Here is a 26,492-nt window from a genome sequence, read left to right as displayed (position 1 = left end):
ATTTTATTTGTATTGTATTTAATAAACGTGTGTATAACAAACGGATACAGAATGCAGCAGAGTATTCTGGTGGAAGTAAAGTAACACGCCTGCTTCATAATCACGTGTAATATGAAGCTGACTGACGCTTCCTCCCCTCTTTGTCCGAACACCCCAGTTCAGCCAATCCTGAGCTCGGAGCGCCGTGCTCCACTACGCGCTGTTCGTCAGCGTAATCAGCAGACGGCTGCTTAGTGGCTGCATTAACGCGGATGAGTCCACCGCCTTGAGTTTCCAGCAGGCATAAGGGTTTTCCTCTTTGTGAATACCGCTAATACATGGTGTCCAACTTTTTACCACCCCACAGTAGTTCGGGCTGGATGAAGCAATTAGGCCGCGTGTTCTTGACCGGGAACTGGGGGTAAAAAAGACATCGGAATTAAGTAGGGTACTGTTCCTTGTCCCACTAATACAATTGTTGAATGAAGTATTTCCATACCCAAAATTCCTAGGTTCATTTACCCAACCATTTGAGATATAAATGTTGCAAAATGAACATACCTAAGCATAACAGTGCCGCTGAAATTACTGCAAAAATCCGCACTAAATTTAGATTTACGCTACAGAGGGCCTATTCAAATATTCCATCTCATGGACAGAACTGCAACGCTACACTCAGTCAACAGAGCAACAACTTTCGCACAAAATAAAACTGCTGTATTCTGGAGCCCCTACCGCGTCTATGTTGCTTCCAGAGTAAAGAAGTGTCCACAGATTACCCGGATTTATTTTAGCAATTCTAGCTCTGTGAGAACTGCCTCGAAGCCCATACTAACTCTTTATATTTGCAGATACTGAAGGAGGAATTCTTCCGTCGCCAGTTGTATTGGCTTGCCTGAGTATTTTGTTGCATTTTTTCATAAAATGTGAGGACTGCAATTGCTACCGCCCTCTACCATGGATTTCTTTGCTGACGTAGCATATCCATAAAATAACGTTCTTCCAGGAATTCTTTGTTTGGCTAGTAAGCGGTTCTAAATGAAGACAGTGCATTGAAGCTATATTGTTCCGCAGTTTGTTTCTTGTGCATGTTTGCAGTCCGAAATGAAGTCAGTGCATTGAAGCTTCGACAAGTGTTTTTGCAATCGGGCGGCCTCGTCAATTTTGGTCGTTGAGCCTATCGGATGGCACGGTTCTTAGCGCCCTTTCTGCTGGAACTCCGCCAGTGCGAGTTCTTTCTGTAGTTTCCCCCCGGGGGGGGGGGGGGGGGAATCTTACTGCCGGCCTGCACGTGGCCCCCCCTGCCGGCGGACTGGGCTGTGTCGGTCGGTTTCGGCTGTCCTGCTTTGGTCCGTCGCAATGGCAGGAGTCAGTGTTGTGCCGGGCCCACTGTATTGGGTATTCAACGCCCATGGGAGCTTGAGCAAGTGCCTTCCAAGAACACCGATGCGTGATGCGGACGCAGGCCCGGACAGCCTGGGTGGCTACCGAGGTTGGTGCTTGGAATGGTAATTCGAACAAAATTTGCGGTCGCAAATTTCTGTGGATCAACTATGATTCTCTTTGGCCGGGGGCGGTAACGCGCCCCTGTAATCTAGTGTGGTGGAGGCCTGGGGGTCAATGTTGCGAAGTGCAACTGCACCAAGCGGTACAGTTTGTGTTATAGTGGCGCACGGTTGCTGAAGCAATGTGAGCGCTACTATGAGGCCGGGGGAGTGGCGAGCCCCTGTAACCGCAGCTAGGAAGGGGCCTATAAACACGAACCTATCTGCTCGCCGAGGGAGGTGACAAGCCCTTGTAACCCAAGTCATAGGGGTACATGCGGTACAGTTCGTTTTATCGTGGCATGCTGAAGCATGGGTACACACAATGAGGCCGGGGGTGTAGCGAACCTCTGTAACCGGAGCATGGAAGGGGCCTTTAATGCGAACTGGTCTGCTGACCGAGGGAACTTGATGAGCCCTTGTAACCTTCAGTCTTGGGGGCGAGAGTGCAGAGCCACGGGGAGTTCCTCAGAGGATCCCTTTTATCCCGAAAGATGGTATTTGTGGAGCAACTATGACTCTCTTGGCTAGGGGAAGTAGCGAGCCCCTGTAATCCCGTGTGGGAGGAGGCCAAAGGCTGGGGGTGGTAACGCGCCCCTGTAATCCAGCGTGAGAGGAAGCCAGCGGGTCAATGTTGCAACGTAATCACTGCGCTCAAGCGGTACAGTTCGCACGTAGTGTTGGCGTACCATTGCTGAAGCAATGGGTAGACCACTACCGAGCCGAGGGCGTGCACACCCCTGTAACCATAGCTTAGGGCTCGTTCTGTTTAACTTGCGAACTGGTCTGCAGGCCGGGGGTTGTGACAAACCCTTGTAACCTAATGTCATAGGGGCCAGAGCGTGGAAGTACGGTAATTCCACGAGACCTCCTCGAGGAATCGGGGAGGCCGCACAATCCCTGCCCTGGGAGCGTGCAAAACGGCCGCCACTGCGGATGTTCCTGGTACAACTGGAATCAGGTCCTACGCGGAGGTCGAGCGGTCGGGTGTCGACCCGGCACTTGGCGATGCGATTGAAGCAGGAAAGCGTGTCGAGATCGATCAACTATGACTTTCTTTGGCTGGGGGAAGTAACGCACCCCTGTAATCCAGCGTGGGAGGAGGCCGGCGAGTCAAGTTGCGAAAGTAGCAAGTGCCGCAAGCGTACAGTCGTTGTATTGGGAATACCGATTAAATTCGGGAAACCATTACGGGCCGGGGGACTGGCGACCCTTGTAACCGCAAGCTTTGGCGGGGCCAGCGACATGATCGCTATAAGTCGGGGGGAGTGACATACCCCTGTAACCAAATGTCATGGGGGCTAGATGTTGTACAGTCCGTATGAGGCCGGGGGGGGTGGCGGTCGCGCCCCCCTGTAACCTTGCTGCGAGGGGCCTATAGACTGATCTTCTCTGGCTGCCACGGGACGTGCTACCACTGGGTGTTCCGCACGGGGAAAACGAGGAAAGGTGAGGTTAGTACACCGACTGGGGAAACTCTCCTGGCTTAGTAACGGCTAGTAGGCCCGGACCGATCTCCTCTGCCGAGCCGCCCGACCCAGCGGCAATGCCACAAGACTCTTGTTCCATTGAGCGATAGAGTAGGCACAGAGAAGGACATAAGAAAAGGGCTCGCAGAACAGCTTCCCCTCTGTGGGAGCCTTGCGAACGTGGTTGGCTTGCCAACGTGGATTTCAGTTAACGTTCGCATACAAACTTCCGGTGTCCGGAGACCGTGAAAAGCAGGTGTTGCAAGTACCCGTGTATAGTGGAAAGCTTCACTGGTGATTCATGAGTACCTTGTGCGGGACAGTTGATCGAGGACGTTAGTACGCATCGGCCTCAGAGCTGGGGGTCGGGAAGGACCTGACCGTCGCCACTAAATAGGGTACTTCCTGTCTCCGACAGTTGGGGCCCTGTTATCGGACCCTATGGGTGAGCGGTAACCCGTGGCAGGGACCGCATATTTGGCAATTGGCACTGTCTGATGCCCTCGCTGAGCAATCAGTCTTGGAAGAGAGTGAGACAAAATGATTGGAGCAAAATTGCTTCCCTCATTCCCACCCTTTTTTCCCATAACCCATCCCGATGTCCAAGTTCCCGTTCCCAGCAACCCACCCTATCCGGCTTTTTCCTAGGGGGGACAAGAGGGGTCCCCCCGGGCTCGTCCCCCTGGCGGTGGGTCGCAAGAAAGTCTTTCCCGTTAATTTCTCTCCACCTTCGTGTGGACAAAATTCTCTTTGCCGGTTGGCCCTATTTTTGTACTGTTGCAATTGGGTATAACCGGTTGTACTTCGTGTGGTACCGGGGAGCTATTGAAAGCTCCATTTACTCATGTAGTTTCCCCCCCTGCCCAAATTCCTCAATATTAATTTTAAGGAGAGGCGGGAGACTGCCTTGCGCCGCCCAGCGCCTGATCTCCAGCACAAGATCCTGGACCGCGCCGGGAGGGTAGCATAGCTCTACCCCGCATTCGGCCTCTCTTCCTTTTCCCTTTGGGGCTAAACCGAGTTATTACTCTCTCGTTTTCAAGGCTGCGTAAAACAAACAAACGTGTCCACTTTACCTGCTGCCAAAAAACTGCCACGCCTGCGACAGCCACTGTGAATAGCGGAAAAACGGCATAAATTACAACGGTGCAGTGTTGCTTCTGAACTTTACAAGCCCCACAGCCGGTCTTTAAAAAACGATCAAGAAACGAACGGTCAAAAAACGAACTCAGTAAGACCTCTTTTGAAGAAGCTGGATTCAACGCAAATAAATGATAACGGCAACGCTAAAATGCGGCATCGTCGAATTGGATTCACTTGCACCAGTGACCTCGTACATTTTCTCTGGCGCTGCAATAACGTTTGGTGAACTGGAGAGTCCCATTACCTGCCGCCTGGTCTAAATTTGATGTCGTCTGTGTGTTGACTGCGATGCATTAGGAAAGGCCAGCGAATCGTGCCTTCAGCACATTTCTTTAACTTTTGCGCTCTGCTACCGTGCTTCTAATCTTGACGAATTCCTGTCTAATCCATAGGCTTTGTGCGGTTTGAGTTGTAGCAGTCTCCGCCTCAGACTGAGAAAGGTGTAGGTGGAATGGTCGCCCCCGTTCCCGTTGCTTTCTAGTCTCGCATAACCACCAATACTTGGCTAGGACAGAAGGAAAAACTCAGAAAGCAACAACAGTCGGAAAAATATTCCATAATGTCCCACAGCGCCTAATATAAACGATTTATTGCAATCTAGGTGAGAAAAACAACTACCAGTTACCCTGGCTAAACCACGGTCCCATGGTGCGCCGCGGCCCCTGTGCTTGCGTGATACAAAGCAACACCACATCAGCATAGGAAAAGATACAATAACTCGGCTACCCTGAATTAACCTCATCAGACTAGACAATATGGTGCAATGTAGTGTCACTAGATAAGGTATAAGAGTAGCGGCACTCAGGCACGGAAGTCAGCAACGGCAGCCATTTTGGTGTTTATCAGTGTTGCGAGATTGCCTCTTCTACGGCCTGGCCGCAAACTTCTACCGGGGTGTTCGTTAACAACACTGCCAAAGATACAGAAAAACGGCATCTTCGTACGCACTTCAGCTGCTGAAGTGCTGCTACACGCGTTATCTTTGATTCGTGTTCGGAACAACGTTAGTCGCGCGCAGCTGCAGAGCAGGGAGGACAAGCTAAGTCTTCCGCAGTTTACCGACTGAAAATGCACAAGCAACAAAATGGCAGCTCCCATGAACTGTCGCAGTGTAGAAACGTATCACGTGAAGCGAACTGACCAGTGATCATGGCGGCGGCACGAAATAATAGAAGAAAAGAGTGCAGATACTCTGTAACCTTATCTAGTGACTAGTGACGCCCGTTCATAAAAGCCATAATCGTAGGTTTTATTTGCCATTTATTTTGTTTTATTTCTTTTATATCAGTCAAGCATGCATTTTATACGTTGATGGTTGGGTGCCACCATCCGCGGTTACATGGCGGCGACAGAAGCGCATCGCACTTAGGTAGCGCAACGGCTAGGGAGAACAATGCACACCAATGCGTACTAGTTCATTGACTTGAGTTTTCGGAGTGAATCCTGCCATTTTCATAACTTCAACGCAGCAGAAACTCTAATTGCTGGACTTTTACGCCGCTAAACCTGGGACATAGCTACGAGTCTATAGCCAGATATTGCACTTTCTTTAAAACGAAGCTTTAGTGCTCTCACTGATGGCGTGTGCGACGCGAAAACGGGTGAGGTGAAAGAAGAAAAAAACAGTTCCCGTGGCGGAATCGAACCCAAGTCTCTCGCAGTATGAAGGCGTCGTCTATCCGATTGCTTTATTTCCATACGGTCGAAGCGGTTTGGATTTGGAGACGGGTGCATGGACGTGCAAAATTATACAGAAAAATCCTGCACCCCACAGTGTATAGACGACGATGATCAGTCATAAGAAATCTTCGTGTTCAACAATTGTCGTCGTTAGATGGAGGGGTGCCCCATTTTTTCCGGTCATCATTTTGATGTTTCGCGATTTACAGGAACATGGTTAACTCATGACGGTGAGAATGCGCATTACCTGCTGTAAGCAACGTTTGCATGACTAACTGTGACAGGAGCGCAGTGTCGACTGTTTCTGCCGCGTCGACGTCAAGTAAACGGGAGGATTCACTCCTTCACTTGTCACAAACTGGTTCGGCCTAAGGCATCCGATGGCGTACTCCCGACATTTCGCCCCTTTATATAGGCGAGGGATAGTAGGCTTCCATTATCTCGTAACCTACATTTGTCAGCGACCCCTCAACTGAGCCCGAGTCCGCCGCCACGCCGTTAGAAGGAGCGGAGCGCGTACGGCTCGCACCCCTGAAAAAGGGCGAAGGTCCCTGCCTCCACGGTGCAGCAAGAGCCACCCACGTACCGCGCTCCTGCCGAGCCATGGCAACTTTACGGGTCAGTGCTTCGGCCCCAGCGTAAATTCACTGTTAATAAACCTCTATATGAGGCTGTGTTGCTTATTTTGCCCTCAAAATTTTGTAGACCCGCCTATACAGCAATTTTATCTCCATTTTGGGCGCGTCACATTTTAATCTTATTCTAGACATTGGCATATTTTCAGAGAAATTCAAAGTTTCCAAAATCTCAGTAACAGACACGGGAGGAAGTAAAAACGACCTAAATACTAAGGGGGGCTTTTCTGCTGTACCAGTTTGCTTTTTTCTCATATAGTACTCTACTAAAGCAAAATCTGCCGTCATTTCCCACAAAAAAGTGCCGTGCTTGGCTCTACTTAGCTCTTCCTAACATAAAAAAACGTAACCCCACCTAACGCAGCCTAACGAACAGAAAAACCAGACATTTAAAACACCAAAAACTGACCAAAGCCAAAAGACGTGTAGTAGAAACTTAAGATGAAAGAAAAAAAAGGAGGCACAAGCCGGGTTGGAAGAGCGCAAGTATGCTCGTTTCGTGGGTTTCGAGGGGCGAGATACAAATACAAAAAGGACGTCCTGGAGGTGCTGGGTATCGATCCCAGTACCTCTCGCATGCTAAGCGAGCGCTCTACCATTTGAGCTACACCCCCTACGAGGACAGGCGGCAGAACAACGTGGTTTTACCCAATCGCTCTCGTTGTCTTGTTCTTTCCTTCGACCGAGATCGAATCCGGTTGCGCCCCTCACATTGGTTGTGCAATGATGCGCACTGGCCTCGGCAGGTTGCCTCGGTTTTTTCTTGTTGCCTTCTCTATGCATGCGGTCCCCGTGGGGGGTGTAGCTCAGATGGTAGAGCGCTCGCTTAGCATGCGAGAGGTACTGGGATCGATACCCAGCACCTCCACGACGTGTTCTTTTTGATTTTGTTTGGAAGTTGCAGTAATTTTGCTTCAAAATTGTTTTCTAATTTTATGACCAGAAGCAACGGTGGGCTGTAAGAAGCGCCTTGTTTTTTTTTTTTTTTTGTGGTTGTTATGGTGAGCCAAAATCGCGATGTGTGGCCCCTTTCGTATTTTCCTCTCCATCAAAAAACGCAGCCCCGGCAGGAATCGAACCTACGTCCTTGTTCTCAGCAGCCGCAGCAGGACGGTTAAGTTACTGAGCAACCAAAGTGGGTTCATAAGCGGGACGTCCACCTTACCATTAAGTAGATATTTCTTTTCTTGTTTCGTAATATATAATAATTAAAAAAAGAGTTCCCAACCCCCCAGTTGAACGCAACACTTCGGAAAGCTGACCATAAAGCTACCCACTCTTGAAAGGATCAACAACGTTGAAAACGTATCTTTAAAATTCGACCAGCGATCCAGGCGGTATGATCTCGCTCCATTTGTTCCGTTCAAACGACGGCCTCTTTTATTAAAAAAAGGAAAGATCCAACGACCACCTAAAAATGGCACCATATTCGTCATTCCAATTGCACGTTTGTGGAGGTCAATTTAAACTGGAGAGCAAAGTTTATTTGTACGATTAATGCTGAATGTTAATATTCGCGTGCCGCTTAACGCAAACACATTTGGACAACGCACATTTTAGCGTAAGTTTCTGTTGGAAACATGAAGCCATTAGTGTCCGCTGATGCAAATGATGAAGTGAAGTACTATCGTTCATCCGTGAACGCCAATAACCGGTCCAACCAATGACACAATTGTATCTACGCGACCTCGTCTCGTCTTATCATTAACGCTGTCTCTCTAGTCAGAGAAACTCCGATGTTTCGAGAAGTTTTCGATTATAGAATACGGCCTCACATGCACACTCATTAGCATGCGTAAGAAGTATTGAAATAAAGTTGTCCCCGTGTGACACTCCAGTGAGCCGCCGTGGTGTGCGGAAGTTAAGGATTATGTGACTGACGAGCGCCTGAAACAAGCAAGAAAAGCACTCAAAAACACCATGCTTGCAGTGAAAGTGTCGTGGGGTACGATTGCTTTTGACAGGAGAACGCGGCGTTCGTTTTTGTGGAACGATACAAAATGCGCAGGAACAATTCTCCGAAGAACCCTATCACCGGGTAGACAGCTGCACGATGCATTAACATAGTGCAAACAAATACCAAAAAGGGGGCTCGTCTACAGACTTCGCTCAGAACCGAAACGGCATTTCGCAGTTTCTCAGCCTATGTAAAGCTCCCAAACAATAGCAATGCAGGCGGTAGTGGGAGGTGGACACTTCGCGAACTATTGAAAAGATCGGTTTTGTGGTCCTTAGTACGAAAAAACCGGAGTGCTGAGGCGGTTCGCAACTCAGCTAGCAGAGCGAGGGAAATCTTTGAAGCTCTTTTAATTAAAACACAAAAGGACGCCTTAATAAGCACACCATCTCTGGCACTTTCGGCAAGAGCTTGATTATCCGCGCAGGAGGTGTTTAACACCCGGGGTGTCATTTTTACAGTGTAGCTGCATTAGGGCAGGCTTTTATACATTTTCCGATGTTCTCACATTAAAGCCTCTGAGGCTCCATTTGTGTTTGAAGCACGAGCACAAGACGTTCCATAGCGCGAGGTGTACATGGCACATGCTTCATATCTAGCCGGTAGCAAATCAAAGATCAGCGGCGCAACGCGAGGGAGACAGATAGTACCCATTTGAAACCGTAAGGTGAAAGTGGATCTCGAAGCAAATCATATCAAGCGGCAACAGGACGAACCTCTTCATTGATCCGGAGCGGAGGCAAAACGTCTCAGGCGTTAAACTGCACATTATTACTTTTGCATTCAGGAACCTTATGAATTGCTTAAGTGTACTAATGCTGTCCTTGGACCGTGGCTTAGTTGCGGTGCCAGTACCCCTGAGGTCACTGCGGTGATTTTAATGTCTACGTGTCGGCATTGAAATGGGAATGGCTTTCATGTTGGAGACATTTTCACGTCGGAGACATCTGGCTGGCGATATCCGACCCATCCTGCCCAACGGACCACACTGGAACGTTCGTACATTTATAGACATTGCCTAAGAAGGTGAGTGAAGTTACGAGTACGCCCATCATAGTGACAACGAAGTCTTTGTGACAGTCGTCGCTAACGGGTTCTCTTTATAGCTCTGGTCATCCACATTCACAAGGCGGTATAGCAATCAATTTTCGTGTGCATGTTTGCATACTCGTGCAATAAAATTCAGCTAAGGTCTAACATCATCCAGTCTCTCGTCTTTTTGTCTTTGTTGCAGAAATCGTTTTATGTTAATGTTTTCTCTTCTTTTGCTGCCGGCTATGCGTAAAAAGTTATGCTTCTAATCACAAGTTTCTATTGCATTCTTTTAACTGTGCTTGTATGCACCTGCATAGGACGACACATAAATCTTATTGAACCCAATATAAAAGTAAAAATAAGGAATTGACCATTTGTAATTCGCAGCTTTTTCTTCTAGCCAAATTTCCTTTCCTTTAATCCAAAAATTTCTCATTAAAATCCGCGCGTGCAGCCGAATCCCAGACAGACCTCACCTGTCGGTTGAGCGCAGCATTTGCTTAACGTGAACTGATACGAGTACCTCTGTGTTTTTATTACCGGCTATGTTTGACAAGCAAAATAAAGTCACGTGTACGGCAGCTCATTAGGCACCGCCAAGTGCAGAAATTAAACACGCAATAATACGAATGAAAACACCCTATTTAGAGTAGTAAAACAAACAGTACAGCTATAAAAATGTCACTTACACACTAGCCCTGTGCTCGGTGCCACTTTAAATTCATGGGCACGCGCCGCACGCTCTGTCTAATTAGGATAATCCCATCACTCTCACCAATGGCCGATAATAATTTACTGAGCCAGTCACCGAATGTCAGCGCAAGAATGATATCCGACTTCGGCGGGAGAGCGCGCAGGTTACGAAATTTTGAAAACGAACGGCTCTTTTTCACGGATTTGAGTGAGTGAGTGAGTGAGTGAGTGAGTGAGTGAGTGAGTGAGTGAGTGAGTGAGTGAGTGAGTGAGTGAGTGAGTGAGTGAGTGAGTGAGTGAGTGAGTGAGTGAGTGAGTGAGTGAGTGAGTGAGTGAGTGAGTGAGTGAGTGAGTGAGTGAGTGAGTGAGTGAGTGAGTGAGTGAGTGAGTGAGTGAGTGAGTGAGTGAGTGAGTGAGTGAGTGAGTGAGTGAGTGAGTGAGTGAGTGAGTGAGTGAGTGAGTGAGTGAGTGAGTGAGTGAGTGAGTGAGTGAGTGAGTGAGTGAGTGAGTGAGTGAGTGAGTGAGTGAGTGAGTGAGTGAGTGAGTGAGTGAGTGAGTGAGTGAGTGAGTGAGTGAGTGAGTGAGTGAGTGAGTGAGTGAGTGAGTGAGTGAGTGAGTGAGTGAGTGAGTGAGTGAGTGAGTGAGTGAGTGAGTGAGTGAGTGAGTGAGTGAGTGAGTGAGTGAGTGAGTGAGTGAGTGAGTGAGTGAGTGAGTGAGTGAGTGAGTGAGTGAAACAACACTTATTCAATTTTGGTGTGTCAGGAGCGCTCCAGACACACTCGAGCCTTCTCCTACGATCAAAGCGGGTCGTAGGAGATGGCGAAGGTGAAATCTTAAGCTCGTAGTTCCATTTTGCCATGTAAACAGCATTACCGAGAGTGCCGTGCTGCCGTGAACTCGTGGTATGCGTGGTGCCGTGCGCGCACTGCTTTTAATCGCCTGTAATCTGACATGTGGTCGAGGTCTGAACAGCAAGAGCGCAAGGGAACGCGACCAGCTGGAAGCGTATTCATGCTGCCAGTCATGCGCCCGAGCGGGATGAAGGAGAGACGTGGGCTTTTTTAAGAACAAATTTTCTAACCACCGGGCACGCTAGAGTTCAGTGCAATAGGTTAAGCCGTAGATTTTGAGTGAGGGCGCTGTTGCTAATGCTGCGCTGTTGAAGTAAAATTTAACTGTGCACTGCAAGAAACATCACGGGAAATTTTTCTAGTGGAATAAACCCCAAAAGAAATGATTCCGCGAGAAGCCCAAGAAAACAATCGTTCCTGCCTACGCCGAACCTCTTAAAAAATATAACAGAGACTTTCGCGAGAATTTATAGAAACAAAGTCACTGCAGCATGCCATGCTGCGCAGCACCCGGTGCGTATTATCCCAAATGCTATCGGGTATAATAAAGCGATACATTGATTTACTTATTTATAAATCAGTGTACTTAGGCGTAGGGCAGGACGCAGGCCCCTTCCTATCAGCGATGTTTCAGCCGGATACTACGTCACCGCCGTCGAATCCCCTTGTGCCGATAAAACGCCACCAGCAATATAACACTATAATAAACAAGATAGCTCTAAGTGAAATGACTTTAGCGCAAATGATAACCTTCTTTATTTTTTTCTATATTCCAGAACATGCTGCAGCCGGTGAGTGGGTTCTTCGTGATGTGCGTTTCTGACATATATTGAGGCTAAGTTCCTACTTTATTATTCACGTTCAAAGTGCGTCAACTACTGATTTAATCTTTCTCAACTAACAGGGCTCTTAGGAACAACGTTTCTGATAACCGCGTACGCTTGAGCGCACCACAATAACAAACAATGCGTTTTGCAGAGCCAACATCACGAGCAATTTGCTTTGGATTATTCTCCACCCCAGAAGATCACAACCTTTACACAGAAGGTTGATGTGATGCTACCCTTAACACTTCTTTGACCAAGAAAGACGCCACAGTTGAAGCATCCGTTTTTTCTTTCTTTTTTGTCACTTGTCATTACGCTGTTAACCCACCGTGGTGGCTCGGGGTCTAAGGCTTTGCGCTGTTGCTCCCAAGGACGCGGGTTCGATTCCCGGCCGCGGCGGCCGCTTTTGCGATGGAGGCAAGAAACGAAAACGCCCGCGTGTTTGTGATTTCGGTGCACATGGTTAAAGATTCCCAGCTGGTTAAAATTATTTCGAAGCGCTCCACTACGGCGTGTCTTATCCCCTGTGTACCGTCGAAACGTTATACCTCATATTGAGAAATCAGAATCAATGATAATGCTGTTACACCCATAGCTTGGAAGTCAGGCATTTTCGCGTTAAAAAACCCCTGAAGACACGTAAGCACTCTTAAGGTGTTGCGAATGGGAAAACATTATTGTCCTACTGGATGCCGCAGGACGTTCTGCGCCGCGTAGAGCCCCATGGAGCGCTGGTGCGCTAAGATGGACGCGAGCATAGCGCCAGCCGAGCAGCGGCCACCACCGCACAAAACACTTGGCTTTACCCCCTGCGCGCAAACGGGCAATGCCCAGCACGGCGGGGGGCTGGGCAGAGATACAAATTCTTCACGAACTCTTCCTTTACTGTTTAGAGAGGCGTTTCGCTCAACCTCCCCACTATAAGACAGTGCCGTGAGCGCCACCGACACGGATGGCCAAGAGTTAAAGACCGCTACACTCTCCACTACGTTTATCAAGGCAGTAGAATAATTCCCCGTGGCTTTGCAGCCACCATCTGCAAATAATACATCATGCTACTGATAGACTCTCAGGCAGCCTGCGGCCACTTCCCGCTGAATCGCATCGCACAAGGGCCCCCAACGCTGCACAAACCGTGCGCCAGATCCCGGAACTTAACATTGTCTGGATGCGTGGACACAACTGCTACGATCCTACGAAGGAAATGAGAGAGCCTGCGCCGCTTCCCGCATTCGTGCACAGTGGTCCGTTTTTAAGCAGACGAAATCAAAGTACGCAGCAAGCACCCCCGAGCGTGCTCCTCTTAAAGCTTACAAAAATATCCCCACCCAGTACCGCCACGAATGAACTCCGTTCTCGCGACCACACTCCTAACCTATCGAAAACCAAGGCGATTGCCTTCACTGGATAAAGATAAACTGTCGTGCTCAAGGCACTCTGCTAAATGGATGCACGCCACCTTCTACACTGCTGCCGGTATTTCTTCCCTAAGCCTGGCACCCTCTGTAGTACACTATTTGGCAATGTCTGCAAGTACATCTATCGTCCCTAATCTTTAGCCAACCTGGGAGCAATACGTGGGAAAGCTGGCGGTCTCTCAGCTATCGGCACAGCCTAGGCTTGTGGAGAAAGACTGAACGGCCAGCACGTAGTAGGGCAGTTCACTAGGCGGGCGCCCAACATTCGGCGCCTAAACCACGTTGTACTAATTGTATTCGCAGGGAGATCGACATGTAGGTGGCGACAGCTTCGCGCTGCTAGTGTGGATGCTCCGCTGAGCCGCCCGTAAGAACTCACACTGTGGGCGCGATTTGTGCCTTTTTCCCGCCGCATGTGCGCATGAAAGGCGTAAACAAGAGTGGTATGCTGTAGTCCGATTCCTCAAAATGTATAGCATGGAAGCGGCAGAAAGTTTTCATTACTACGCCAAAAAAGCCACCTCCCATTGGGAATCTCAGACTGGCCGTAATAGTGACAATGAACTTGTACGCCGTGGCTCGTAGCAAGCTCGATCTTTCCAGACTACGGCTTTGAGCCTTCAATAAAAGCATAAGCAGAAACAAATCATGACGCATCGATCTCTGGAATTAAGTTTACAACGGCTATCTAAATCGCTTTCACTGGTAGCATGACGCATTCTTGCATTTGTGGGATGCCCTGAAATGGTAACACCACCTACCTGCCCCGACATTCCTTCTAAGAAGTTACGATATTTTTTGTGTTGGAAAGGCAACATAAAATTACTGAATTTTGATCAGCGCAGAGATATAAATGTAACCGCTCTAACGGGTCTTTTAAACGAAATTTTAGCGACTCTGGAGGAATGTTTGATGAATAACGGTGTCAGATCACTTATTTACGGCTTTCGTCGCAAGTGAACTTGCGAATTGAATTGTCAACGCACGCCGTACAAGCAACATCTCATGTTTAGCTAGGTTTTCGCAAAGTGACAAGCAGGTTTACAGTGTGCAAACCAAGCTTCTGGGACCTCACAGTGAGCACAAAGTTTCTCTTACGGCTGCTCTGTTGACCATATGCGTTCCTTTTAAAATCTAACAGGTGGCTGGAACAGCGAGGTGTGCTTGCATTCTTGCGTATAAGGTCGCTTACGAACCCTAAAGATGGCAAATGAAGTTGCGCTGTTGCAGATGTAGTAAAACGTTTCCTTTTTATTTCTCGTTACGAATCAGCGCAACGGGTTCCCGGTAACTATTTTGTTTTGTAAACTGAACATCGCCTTTGTCTTGGCATTTAATTCTTGAGGATTGGTTAAAAAGATGCAAGGATAAAGCTTTCTGTGCATTTCGTTTTTTTTTCGGGAGGGGGGGGGGGGGGTTCTGCGAACGTTGCAAGAGCAGCGAGAAGAGAACGCATGTAACGCGAAAAGCCAAACGTTGGTTATCAGTATTACTTACAATCGAAAGTACGCTAGGCGTCGTGTTATGTAGCGATGAAAAAGCATTACTTCAACACGTATTTCCAAAACTGATTAACCCCCTTTGGTCCGAGATTGTCCAGGAATTGTGGCTCGCCTTTTTCAAAGTTGTATTGAAAGCAAGCATTGTGGGAAAAAAATTAAAAATAAAACAGCGAGCCATACCACACACCCCTCACACATGTGGGCAACAACGTGCTTTATATTACGCGATTTTTCCTCTTTCTGACCATATTAGGCATTTGGTTATGCTGAGTGAGACACATTTCTGTACAAGGTGATTCATGTCGGTATTTGAAAATGTTATATATGAAAATGACACCGAAATGCCACATGACAGACGCAAACTCACAACTGCTTAATTTAACCGAGAACCCCCTTCCCCCCTAAATACTCTTGCGCATCCATAGAAACGTATTTTAAATAATACGCAAAATTAGCAACTCAGTATAAACCACTACTGTCGAAAAATGGTATTTATTTTAGAAAAGGTACGGGAAGAACACGGTCACACAGGCGCTTGCGGGTGTAAAATACGTCCCCGGTAGTGTATGGGCGATAGCGCACGGGTAGTGGGCAGTGTAATTGTTTTTGTTCGTTTCTTCTTTCTATAAGGAAACAGCGTAATTTTATAAGGGTGTGGAAAATGCACGGGAACGCACAGGTCTTATCGCTTCTTACCCGTTTCGCGTACTAAACTTTTATCCTAATCACCACGCCACCTTCAAAAAGCACTTTTCGAAGTTCCCGAAACGGCAGACGGCTGCACTCAACAATACGAAAAGTGCAATGTGTGGGAGGAATGTTTATAACACGTTTCACACTCAAGCGGTGACCCGGGCAAAGATGTTTCGTGGAATTAAACCAGCGCTTAACCCGCACCGGCCGCTGATTATTGCGTTTCTAGAGGTAATGCCAAAGCAGAGGTAACTATGTCATTGCTTACTGTCAAACGAGTACACTAATTGGTTGTTTGGTCGTGTGCAGCACGCGTCTTGTGCCGCGCGTTACGTCAACAAGCAGACGACCCGAGAGCGCCATCCACACCAGGAGCGGTTCGTCCCACCGTCGCCAGGGGCCGACTGTGTCGCGCTCGGGGCGAATACACTCACTCCCTCACTCCACAATTGAAGTGGTGGTCCCCACCATTTTTCATGAGAAGTTATTTTAAGTTTCACACTAAAACACACTCCCAGTAAAAACGTGGATGAAAAACAGAGGACTTTTTTATGCCAAGAAATCTCTAAAGCAAAAAATCTATTTTCAGCAAGTATTCGAACGCTGCTTTTTTTTTTTTTTGGTGTGTTGTGATTGGAATCCTAAGAATGCGTTGAAAACGAACAATCAAACAAGGCTATCATTTAATGGGAAACAATATTAACAATTTTCTTTACGGACCATTTTTTCAGCAGTCTCGTAAGTTTGTGTGCGCAACAATCCAGCAACAAGAATCTCCTGCTTACAGAACAAAAGTATATAATAATTCTTTTATTTTCCACCCTTCGAGATCAGGAAGCCAAGAAAAAAAGCTGTACAAACCGCTTGACTAGCCTCCCCCCCCCCCTCCCTAACGTCATGTACAATATGACACGTTCAAATTTTAAGCACCGTACAGGGTAAATATGAAGTAGCATAAGTAACAGAAAAAACATCACAAATAAGAGTAAAACAAACAAGCGACAATTCTGCAATCACAGGAACGTGTGTGTTATTTCCTACGGACGACATCTGTGGCTTGATTGCGCAAGGTGCAGACGGTGTAAATCTTAGTATTGTCACGAGTGACACTGAGAAGGAACTAGTGCACAAAAGTAAGAACCACCTACCTTCCCAATGTTTTTCACTTTTGTAAGCTGACAACAAGTGCAAGGGAACCCGCTTTTACATTGAAAAGTACGGCATGTCAAACGAGAAATCGTTTGAAAAGTACGGCACGTCAAACGAGAAATCTTCATATACAAAAAAAAAGCCATGGAGGTGCTGGGTATCGATCCCAGTACCTCTCGCATGCTAAGCGAGCGCTCTACCATCTGAGCTACACCCCCGACAGGAACAGGCTCCCAACAAAGGCAACAAGTAGGAACCCAGGAAAGTTGCCAGGCAAGTGTGCATCCTTGCACAACCTTCGCTGGGTGGGTAACCGGATTCAATCCAGGTCGAAGGCAGCGGCGACTAGAAGCAATGCGTTAAGACATCTTAGTTCGCCTGTCCCTTCCCGTCGGGGGTGTAGCTCAGATGGTAGAGCGCTCGCTTAGCATGCGAGAGGTACTGGGATCGATACCCAGCACCTCCAAGACGTCTCTTTTTGATTTTGTTGCTTATTATGAAGCTAGAAGCGAGCGTGCAAAGCGCGGTATAGTTTAAGGGTGAGATTTGTAAGCAGGTTATATCCGAAGCACAGAGAACCTGGTTTTTGCGCCTTCAGTGCCTGTCGTGATATTCTCATCCAGGCGTTAATCCAGCGACAAACGTTACGATAAAAAATGTTTCTTTCTGTTTGATGAAAATATTACTTGTTCAATAGGGTGTATCTTAAGTGGTACATAGTACCACGATTTAGCGGCCAATTTCTGGGAAAGTGAACCCGTTCTTGCTTGAGTAATGACACAAAACAAGGAATGAGAAACAGCTTGGCTCTGCTGTTGGTAAGGAAGGCCTTGAGATTACGACAACGCAACGGTAGCAAAATATTTTTCTGCGTGTTAAATAATAAAGTTGAAGGCATGCTTTAACTACTGAAATGTATGTGGTTTCTCCCAAATTATTGCACAATATTCTGTTCATTTGGTCGGGTGGAGAAACAACCATTTCCACACGAGCGTTTATCCTCAGGTCGCTAGTGTATGTTGAATCAATGAAAGTACTCCAGGGTTTCCCATCCATGGTTGTAATATTAGTCTGAGAAAGGACAACGCTGGTTTCTAGGCGACTAAAACTTTCGTGTGAACTAAAACTTTTTCTCATCATGTATATTACGCATTCATGTTTTGTCACACAAAATAACTGAACAGACATGCAGGAATGTGCATCAAATGCACGAATGAAAGAGAAAGCTTTGCCGGTTTTCGAGACCATCAAAAATAAAAATGCAGCTACTCTTCATCAACGAGATGCCAAACGACATGAGACCTTAAAAGAGCCATGCCATCAGCTTCTGTACTCAATGAACGCATGTGCGTCTTGAGAAATCGAATAAATATTTACAGAAGACATATACTTCCCACAAGAGGCTTTAATATTCCCCGAGGCTTCAAACCAAAATACAAAATTACCGGTGGCACTTACGTTTGCTTCTGTGCTGTGAATGTGGTAGCATTAAGGCCGCGGTAGTAAATTAATAGACCATGATCCTCCCACGGCCGTGGTTGTCCTCCCTGCCTAATCCTCAGGAGTGGGTATGCGAGAATTTTGGTTGGTTATGCGGATACTGCAGCCAAATGGGAGGGAATAAGCCCTGCACTGATGACAGTTAACTGTACAATAGTCATTGAACACTTCACTTGAGTGACTATTTGGCCGGTCTAATGAACATGTGAAACTCCGTACTGAGAATGGTAAGGTAGTGTGGTATGGTAAGGTAGTGAACGCGTTTTCAGAGCAAGGGCTATTTTCCCAAAATGTATGAAGTGCAATACACTAAGGGATAGTGGGTGTTTGGGGCATTTTGGTGCTTCCGCCCACCAGAGACAAAAATGCGTTTAGCATGAGACCGTTCAGCTGTAAATAAACAAAGTGATGCGTAGCTAAGATGTTGGAATACTCAATTGAAAAGCAAGGCAGAGTTGGATACATACCCTTCATGAATTCAAGTATTTAGTATTCCTTTGCAAGCGACGCTCTTTCGAAAGAGCAACACGTCAACCTTACAGAAAACGAATCTCCATCTTTTTCTTTTGTTTTGTTTTTTACCGCCCCGGCCACGCGGGAGCGGTCGAGTCGAAACCGGTTGACGGCGAAGCTTTAAAACAATAAGAAACAATGACTCATGCTCGGAATGGTCAACGACGTTGACACGTCTCCCTAAACGGAACATCGGGTCTACTTTAAATAAATAAAGCCGCACAGCAGCTATTCGCCTGCAGGGGTGCCATCGATGTCTTTGCTAGTCATTCCGGTGGATTATTAGCTGGATGCTGTTATGTACGGAGATGGGCTACAATTCCTTTTCACGCGTAGCGTCGATGGCAAGGGGCGAGTGTGTTTTGCTGAACTTCGCCTTTCCATCTGTAAATAAGCTGGTAACTTACATCCACTAACCATTTAAGATTGCTGAGAGTAACGAATTTTTACGCGACGGCTGCATTTTTTTACATCGATAGGAAAGCCATTCTACCTCTCTACGATCGCAACAATTGCAAAGCGGCTGCTTCGCTTCGCCTTTTACGAGGGATCTAGGTGTCAAAAAGCATCAGCCCACTACACAGTTTTATTCCCGGTCACCAGCGACAGAAACGGCATGTACGTTTCACCCCTTTGCGAACAAGGTATCTTAATTCAAACAATGATCGCCCCATTGACTTTTGTACCCATACAGTTTCTTAGTAAGTATACTAGAGAGGAAACTGCACCTTGTAAGCCATGTCGTCGTGGGAGTTCATGGGAAGACCCCCCTTTTTGGCTTGGGCTTGTCATGACAATTGGATTCGTAAGCGGTTTTTGGGATTTGCTTTCTTCACTATGCATTACATGTTTACGAGCTACAAGGAAGCCGAAATCCTTCCGTTTCTGTGGTAGCCGTGTTCGGTGAAACAGCAGGCAGTGCGTGATTGCACCTGACGTTGCTCATACCGCAGTCGAAGGACGCATGACTGAGCGGGTAATGTGCCGCCGCGAAATTTGTAGCCGACGAAAAGAAGAAACAAAACGTACTGCGACGAAGACAAGATACGACAGATACGGGGGGTTGTATGCGTCCTATCTTGTCGTCGTGCATGACTGTTTAACGCCACGTTTTCTTTTTTCTTGTTAAACTAGTTGGCGGTCGGTGCACCGGTTCCGCACGAAAGCAACGTTTTAATAGGCATGCTCAAAAAACTTTCCAAACTCTTTAAGCAACTTATGATTTGCGATAATGGTAAAATAATAAAATCGGAGTCTCTAATGAGTTTCCGCCCCAAATATTAACCTTGTTCGTGACTACAACCTTGGCCTGCGGAATAGCAGGCCAACCGTTCCAGCAAAAATACGCTTCACTTCCTTTTTCTTCAGTTTTAAAGCAGCCGGTTTTTATTTTCCACTTACATAATTGCACACTATTCTTCGCGTTTTTGTGGCACATTGTTTAAATTTGCGGTCACTACAACGTTTAAATCCAAGCCAATTAACAAACTAAGGCGAGCGCGATGTATAATGGCGGCCCATGACGACACAGACGGCCTTGATGTGAGCCGCATAGACGCTAGCGCCAGATTCCTCTCTAGTGTATATTGTAAGAAACTCTGTTTTGTACCAGTGTCTATAGTGTCAGCGCCGTTACGGGCGTCATGGCGCCATTTAACGCAATTATTGACGCATTTATTTTCATTGACGGTGTAAAGTGTACTCTGATCTTTGTCGCGTAAAAATTTCAAAGTTTTCGCAAAATGGGCATGTTTTTATAGGAGGACAACAGATTAGTTATGCCCACGGGGAGTGCTCACGAGTCAGCTTTAAATGGCACATGCGTGGAGTTCTTCGGGATTTTTGCAATATTTCATTGTTTGCAGTCTTACCAATCTTTTGATCAGACCATTTTGAAAATGGCCAGTCTTTGGGACTATTCTCTATGCGAACACTTGCCAACAATATTTTAAAGCTGAGCAGTGAAAGATAGCTTCAATGCCGTTACAATGCAATAGCTTCTTTATCGAAAATAGTTCTTTTCCGCAGAGGGGGAAAGACTTGCTGTAAAAAATCGCACGAATTGAGGCTGATTTAGAGCCCCTTAATAACGAGGCTTCGATTCTTGAAGCATATCAACTCCATTATGCGACTATTTTGATTCCCCACTATCTAATCAGTCTCCTGACGCAGTGTCTCACATTGTTCAGTTAGCGCTCTCGCTCGACGACCGAGCAAAGTTCTCGGCTGAATCTTGCATTACTGTACGCTAAATTCTGTAAACAGTAGATTTCTGGAGGCGCACAAAACGCCACGGGGTCCACTGGTTTGCCAACAGAATTCTACAATTGGTTTTAAGACTAGCTTTTTATATTATTTTTGAGGTTCTACAGAATGCCTAGACTGTAAGAACCCTGCCGCCAACTTTTTATTGCAGCAATACTGTTTTTATATACAAAAGCGGCTCCTGTACAGAAAAAAGTTGTATTACCAGAAACCGATTTACATCTTTTTGCAATGTCGATTGTAGGATACCTGCGAAAGTTACGTTCTGGCCAATCGGCGCAAGAGTATTACCGGCGAAATTGTAAGTGCGCGTAAAACTTGCGGAATTTGGGATCACAGTGTTCAATCCAATTTCCCCACTACTCGTACGCGCCGTCAATGCGTGGCAGCTAGCCCTGCTGGAGTTGCCCAAGACCAAGTATCCAAAGCGTTTGACAAAATTAGCCACTCTTTTCTATTTCAGCCACCGCGTCAAGCTAATAATTAAAATGTTATCGTTGAGGACATTCGTATGTGCTGTGATAACATAACAACTTTGCTGGTTGTAAGCGGAAAGCCTTCTGTACCAGTACGTGTTCATTCGTTAATGCCCCAACAGTGCCCTCTCGCCACTGTTGTTCTCTTTATCTCTTAATCATCAGCCTTTCTGACTCACTCTTCTCCTCAGCCCTCACGTACCTGGTTTTAGTTCTGGCTTCAATGTGCTGACTGCCTACGCGTTATGTCGCTTGTTGGTTTGGTGACAAAACAGGATAAATCAAGCCTTAGAACTAACCAAACCAGTTTCCTTAACTACGGAGGCTTGCTTAGCTACTCCATTAGAGTTCGCGAGTATTCGCCGACACAAGGTTCTTGTAAGAAAGCATCAAAGTGCCCCTACATGGGCAACAGTTACTTATTTTGCCCGGACTATCACACGGCATCAGCAGAAAGGTAGCACATGGCGGGAAGGGAACTTTCAATTTTTCGCTGAACAAAATGTCTGCAACGTATTCTGGGTGTATGAATTAGCTTACGTGCAATGCATCCTCTATTGTGCACACGCGAGCATTCTACATTCCAAATAAATCTTCGCAGGGTTTATTCGTGGGAGCAGATGACTAACGACAATCCATTCTCACCGCCGCATATAGGTGAAGCTAAACTCAGGTTCCTTTCTCAATTGTTCTCCCAGTTCTCCTACTTACATGATATTACCCATCCCTCCCTACGCGCAGTGGTTCAGCGTCAGCTCAAGTACTTGCAAGTTCTCTGTTTCTTCTCAAGCTCAGTACCACCGTTTGCATGGTTTTCAAATAAAAACAGCGGATGGAATAAATAATACTTGTGCGGGGGGATTTGTTTAATATTTGTCTTACACCTCCCAGAAAAGTTTCACGAGATGTATAAGCGATGCCCGCTTCCATGTCTTAACTAAACGATTTTCGTTCGACAGGAGTCTTCTAGTGTTCGTAGTTGCATCAAAGGCATGCGTGTGTCCCTGGCCACAAACACTTTTCTCTACTTACATCAACGCCAGTGGTGAAAACATGGCCCAATGAACAAACTTTGTTGTTCCCTCAGGCACACACACTGCAGTGGGCGCAATGTGCCTTAGGCCATAAAGCATTGCTTTATTGATGACGGGGATGCTGTTTTTTGGAACACGCCCTAGTGCACACTGCACACAAGGAATACTTTAGGGCCTAGCACTGCTGCCACTAGACTTCTCTTGTGACAAGCAACACAATTCTCCTTTTACCTCCGTTATCTGATGTGCCTACATTGTCTCTGCATAGGTAGTACAATAGACGGCCATTCTGAACCAGCACGCTCAACGCATACCCAGTACAAGACACATTCGCAAGTGGGTCGAGCTCATGACAATCCGAGTGATGCACTTCACTGGTAGAAATTGTTCCATCGCTGCTTGTTGGTGCCCAACTTTGATGTTATATTCTTTTTTTACTTTTTCTGGCACCTTCGGTGTTATTCCAGAACGTGTTTATTGTTCTTTTTCTGAACCGTCTACATACCAGACGCGTCTACCATGCAGTCGCCAACAGATTCTCTATTGGAGACAGCAGGCCCGCATTAAACACGGAACAATTCACCTCGCTGAGGAACTCCGGCAATGTGAAATTCGCTTAAGGGTTACGACGTTAATACTTAACTTTCAGTATACTACAAGTGATTATAATTCCATGCAGAGGCAAAATTTAGCTTAAAATCATCCGACATTTGCATGAACGAGAAAGTCGGTTTGAAGTAACCCGGTGAAGAGAAGGTTTAGTACGCATATTCTGAAACGCGGAAGTAAAAAGGGGCACCGGAACGATAAAAGATCGCTGTTTCTTGTTAATTTCCCATAACAATTTCATTGTGTTTCTCCTTTTAAGAAGCTTGCAACGTTGAAGACAAGTAGGAAACGTAGCGCTGCTAATATGTGTAAGCCTTCGAGCGAACGCGGGGAAAGAAAGTGGAGAGAAAAGGTAAAGAGCAATATATTTATAAGGGGAGACGAAAAGGAGTAATCTTTATTCAGGTGGAGACTCAACCGAAACTCAAACGGAGAAATAAAGAGTAAAATTTACTTAGGAAGTATTGCAACACTCTGCGCTAGAAGTGAACCGATCAGCTACGTGAATTTTACGAATTGCTCTCGCTTTCAAGTCGTTCGTGCCTTCGATCCCGATTGAATCCGGTTGCGCTCCTTTTGAAAGTTACGCAATGACGCTCATTATAACGGCTTGAATTCCTTCTTGGTGTCTCTGTTGTGGCAATATTTCGTGTCGGGGGTGTAGCTCAGATGGTAGAGCGCTCGCTTAGCATGCGAGAGGTACTGGGATCGATACCCAGCACCTCCACGACCTTCTTTTTTTGAACACGATAGTGTTTCTTTGATTACTCAAACGAGAAAATTTTCGTTTATTCGTCGGTCTCTCTCTCCGCCTGTTCCTCTATTCAGCCGTCCGAGAAGGAATGTAAACAAATTATTTTCTGCAACGTTTATGTAGGCAAAATATTATCCCGTAAATTTCTAATACATGCAAAACTTTTTCAGCAAAGAAAATTATTGGGAAAATTCGAAGCAACACATCAATACGTAACGAGTACTAGCAGTGTCCTTTTATAATAGATGCGTTCTCAGTTTTTGCGACACCGCAATTAAAAAATTTCCCCGCATTTCCCCGAGGGGAAGAATGTGAAAGTGCGAATGCACGAGTTGAATTTGCGCGGTTCGGTAATGTTCGCGAAAGAGAGATCACACACACACACACACACACACAACTACAAACAAAGAAAGATGCATTTATTCACAGACACCTATTTGTGTTGTCGTTGTACTTGATTGCTAGAGCGGATCTCAGCTTTGAAATTTCGTGTCAGTACTCCTTTAAGCGGGTGCATTAGCCCTTCTCATGCCCGATTCCTGGCCAATCCCCCACGTGGGTATGTGCCATTCACAGACACCTATTTGTGTTGTCGTTGTACTTGATTGCTAGAGCGGATCTCAGCTTTGAAATTTCGTGTCAGTACTCCTTTAAGCGGGTGCATTAGCCCTTCTCACACCCGATTCCTGGCCAATCCCCCACGTGGGTATGTGCCATGTCAGCGGCCAGGCAGCGCGCGCCCATCTCCCCCCGTTGCCAAGGAAGACGAGGAGATTCCTGGCCAATCCCCCACGTGGGTATGTGCCATCTCCCCCCGTTGCCAAGAAAGACGAGGAGCGCGCGCACCCGCAGCTGTTGCTATGTGGACGGACGGCGGTCAACGGAATTCAGGGTCGCTTATAAAGTGCATTCGCACTTAAAAGAACTCGTTGGGCACATTCTTTTAACCACAAAATGCATGTGTGTGCGCGCCTCGCTGCGGCCGCACAGTGTGTTTGCAGGCCAAGCATACCCACTTAGGGAGATTGGCCAAGATTGGCCAAAAACAAAACTCTAGTGTTCACCGTAATCGTGGCAAACCTTGTTCGGAACCAGAAAGACACGTCATAGCGGCGTGCACCCATCGAAGGTAATGCCCAATGATTACCACTTCAAAAAAGGAAGGAGGCTCACACTCATAGCAACAATGATGGAGTAAAGGTCGTTGTGGCAGGGTAGAAGAAGCAAATCGGTGGCAATCGTGGACTTCAAGCTTCGTGATGGTCGTATAGGTTGTGTACAGCTTCGCTAGCTTCAAGTCTTACGTGTTAGTGTGAGCTTCCTTCATTTTTACGTAACGAGACAGCGGACGAATAAGAGTAGCGAATCAAGCAGCCGTCATTGGTAACGGTTGATATCCCCATAACTACCCAGTTCAGTAGAAGGCAAGTAAAAGATAAAAGTACGAATAAATGGAACCAAATATGGAATAAATAGAGCAGGGATACCGCAGCGGAGCAGTGGGAATGGGCACAAAACGTAAACATTACACAGCAAAATTTTCACTCCAGTTACTACTCAACACAAGCGATATCCGGTCATGGTAGGTTTCCATTTTATTTTTAAAATTTCAAGAAGAGCGACAATATGACCTGCAGATGCGGGCTACCGTCCGGAAAATTCTACCATTACCTCACAATGTGCAAAATTACGAAAAAGGAACGCTATGAACGAACAAAATTACTTAAAACAAAGTTACTGGAATCCAAACAGGAAATTATCAGAAGCAAAGCAGATATTGACATATTAGATAAACTGGTCAAGAAAATTAGTTATAACATTCGATAACGATAAAATCACCAAACAAAAATTCCGTAGTCTAAAGAGGTTCTGAGCGTAAACGGTAAACAGGTCCATAATACAGCCTTTATATTAGTCCATTGCCAGTGTCCAAGTTGCAACAAAAAACACCTAAAAATTTACGAAGGCAAAAAATTTGTCATTCAAGGAACACCAAAGCAAGTACAACTCTACTCGGTTTTAGTTTCACAGACTTTTTTACACATACTTTACATGACTCGATGTGCAATGACTGTGCCACATTTACCCGTTATACAGTAGTAGATACGGATTGTGGCTTCTTTTTTCATTTTTCATTTCTCTACAAATATTTTTTCCTGGCCCCGAAATAAATAAGGTACGTTTCCATGTTATATCTTCCTAGTTAATCACACCAATTACCTCGCCCTACTCTCGCTGCCAACAAGTCCGCCTCAGAGAACTTATGACTTGTGTAAACCTTTCCACTGCTAAACGACAAGAGATTTTTCCTTCGTTCGAAGCCCAGGCAATAAATCACCTGAAAAATACCGGAAACTAAAGAACGTATCCTTTATTGTCCGCAACAAGCACAAAGAACATAAAGAACGCTCCATGATATGTACGGAATTATAGAAGCAGCATGCAGCGGCGCGGCCCTACTCGTTCATTCGAGGAGAGAGAGACGAGAGCCTTCCAAGTTACATAGACATATGAAGGAGGCTATAGTACAGCGGACGTGGTTTCGCTAGGCACCGACTTTGCGACACTGGCTGTGGCATATCCGGTCGTTTCTGTCTTCGCACTTTTTAAAGGCTACCTCAACGTATGTTTCGCTTTCCGTTTACATTTGGCGTTTCTGTTGTGGGTGCTGACAGCGCTTCGTTACGCATGCAGAATCTGCGAGGCACGCACTTTTGTTTGTACGTATGTATGCTGGGCGAAATGCTGCCAGCACAATCCTTGTGA

General features: G+C 46.4%; 5 non-coding genes across 5 annotated transcripts; 3 read left to right on the top strand and 2 right to left on the bottom strand.

Moving 5' to 3' along the window:
* Positions 1 to 6,991: 6,991 nt before the first annotated feature.
* On the bottom strand, positions 6,992 to 7,064 carry Trnaa-agc (transfer RNA alanine (anticodon AGC)). The gene has a single exon. It is a non-coding gene; the product is annotated as a tRNA-Ala (tRNA).
* Positions 7,065 to 7,245: 181 nt separating this feature from the next.
* Positions 7,246 to 7,318, top strand: Trnaa-agc (transfer RNA alanine (anticodon AGC)). The gene has a single exon. It is a non-coding gene; the product is annotated as a tRNA-Ala (tRNA).
* A 9,402-nt stretch (positions 7,319 to 16,720) lies between these two features.
* On the bottom strand, positions 16,721 to 16,793 carry Trnaa-agc (transfer RNA alanine (anticodon AGC)). Its single transcript has one exon. It is a non-coding gene; the product is annotated as a tRNA-Ala (tRNA).
* Positions 16,794 to 16,968: 175 nt separating this feature from the next.
* Positions 16,969 to 17,041, top strand: Trnaa-agc (transfer RNA alanine (anticodon AGC)). Its single transcript has one exon. It is a non-coding gene; the product is annotated as a tRNA-Ala (tRNA).
* Positions 17,042 to 23,626: 6,585 nt separating this feature from the next.
* On the top strand, positions 23,627 to 23,699 carry Trnaa-agc (transfer RNA alanine (anticodon AGC)). Its single transcript has one exon. It is a non-coding gene; the product is annotated as a tRNA-Ala (tRNA).
* Positions 23,700 to 26,492: the final 2,793 nt, after the last annotated feature.

This window comes from Haemaphysalis longicornis, unplaced genomic scaffold (assembly GCF_048455015.1).
Source record: "Haemaphysalis longicornis isolate Haplotype H1 unplaced genomic scaffold, Haemaphysalis longicornis Haplotype H1 scaffold_5, whole genome shotgun sequence".
Classification (NCBI taxonomy): Eukaryota; Metazoa; Arthropoda; class Arachnida; order Ixodida; family Ixodidae; genus Haemaphysalis; species Haemaphysalis longicornis.
This window is presented reverse-complemented; position numbering and strand designations above follow the sequence as displayed.